At 47.9% G+C, this 1,857-nt stretch overlaps 2 non-coding genes across 2 annotated transcripts; both read right to left on the reverse strand.

Moving 5' to 3' along the window:
- Positions 1 to 356: 356 nt before the first annotated feature.
- Positions 357 to 428, reverse strand: TRNAW-CCA. Its single transcript has one exon. It is a non-coding gene; the product is annotated as a tRNA-Trp (tRNA).
- Positions 429 to 1,105: 677 nt separating this feature from the next.
- TRNAD-GUC lies at positions 1,106 to 1,177 on the reverse strand. Its single transcript has one exon. It is a non-coding gene; the product is annotated as a tRNA-Asp (tRNA).
- Between the last annotated feature and the right edge of the window lie 680 nt (positions 1,178 to 1,857).

Genomic DNA, 1,857 nt, shown 5'->3' on the forward strand with positions numbered 1-1,857 from the left:
GGAAAAAACAGCTTGTACAGTATATTGTACACTTCCTGTGATAGACTAGTGGACTGATAACACCCACTAATGCACAGCAGTAATAGTCCACCTCTTTACACATTATGCATGTTAAGTGACAAAAAAAAAACTCACTTTAAAAGGCCAAATGATAAAAACATCAGCCTTGAGGCTCTTTGATACAGAGTAAATCGTATCTTCCTGCAAACCAAGGATTAGTACCATAACACCTGAAAGAGGACAAAATTCTAACATTCAAGAAAACTGGCGGCGGGAATACACCTCAGCTTCTAGGAGTCGGTAGTTTAAAATACGTAAGAGAAATGGGAAAAAAAACCAAAAACTAAAACACCACTTGACCCCGACGTGATTCGAACACGCAGCCTTCTGATCTGGAGTCAGACGCGCTACCGTTGCGCCACGAGGTCCTGCTGGGCTGTGGCTCACGCAGTTTCTTAGGACACCGATAAATGGCTTTCCTTCCAAGAGTACCCGTCTCTCTCTTCCATTTACTTTCTGCCCCTCTACCCAGTATCTGTGGAACCAGGAGCCCGATTCCTTCAGCGTCCAAACTTTCCTGACTGCTAGTCCTCTAACCAAGGCTGGGACGTAACCAGCGGAGGCGGGAGAACGGGGCTTCCCGTTTAGTCGGGTCTCCAGGATCAAAGGAAATTGGCCCTTCCTCTTCTTTACCAAATGATTTCCGTTCTTACCCGCCCCGCCCCCGCCCCCGCCCCGTTAGGCGCGAGACTCATCCCTCTCTCCCCTCCCCCAACAGGTTCCTCGCGCTGAGTTCGCGACCTCGAGTTGTAATCTGGAGAGGCGCCAGTACGCCGGCGCAGGTCTTCGCAAGATGGCGGCTGGAGGCAAGGGCGGAGGCTTTCAGAGCGTTTTCTTTTTCCCTTTCCTCTCTTCCTGCAAACAATGTAAGGCATTTTGTCTCAGGGGAGGCTTTCATTTCATGGTGGGCATTAAGCTTAAAAGTCACCATTTTGAAAAGACATGGTTGTGCACTTAAGGGAACTGGTTTAGCACATTATCTTTAACAGGAGTGTTCTGTCATTGAACAATACAGAAAATAATAACGGTCGACAAAAAGTCATGTCTCCCCGTCGGGGAATTGAACCCCGGTCTCCCGCGTGACAGGCGGGGATACTAACCACTATACTAACGAGGAGTGGTTGTGCGAAAAGTTTGTCGGACATGTCTTCAAGGAGCGATAAGACCCTTTAGCGCTCCGTCACCTGTCGCCTGCCCCCGGAAAGTAGGAAGGTCTGGTCTCTTGGAGCCGTTGCTAGGCTTATTGTCCTCCCAGGGCGCCTTGTACTCTTGATGTTGGTGGGAAGAATAAAAGGTTTGGAATATGTGAAGCAAACGCGCTTGCCATGTTAGTGCTGGAGAAGTGTGTGAAAATGGGTTTTCCCAGGCTCTTGACGCTTTCTAAATGATTTAGGTTGCTGGCCTGAGGTTTTTTGTTTTTTGTTTTTGTTTTTTTTAAATTGACCAGTGGTATGTGACTTGCGGCAGAGCCTTCCCCTTACAAATTTATACTTTCACTCTGAAGTTCAAGTTCAAGGATAGCATATGGCTGCCAGATGTCTGGAACACTTAGGGTCACCGCGGTCTCCTGTCTCTTCAAACAATTCGCAAGCCTTTTTTTTTTTTTTTTTTTAAGAGGGAGTCTTGCTCTGTCGACTAGGCTGGAGTGCAGTGGTGCGATCTCGCCTTACTACAACCTGCACCTCCAAGGCTCAAGTCATTCTCCCGCCTCAACCTCTCAAGTAGTTGGGATTACAGGCACGCACCATCATGCCTGGCTAATTTTTGTATTTTACTAGAGACGGGGTTTCACCGTGT

The sequence above is a fragment of the Mandrillus leucophaeus genome, unplaced genomic scaffold, assembly GCF_000951045.1.
Source record: "Mandrillus leucophaeus isolate KB7577 unplaced genomic scaffold, Mleu.le_1.0 Scaffold408, whole genome shotgun sequence".
Lineage (NCBI taxonomy): Eukaryota > Metazoa > Chordata > Mammalia > Primates > Cercopithecidae > Mandrillus > Mandrillus leucophaeus.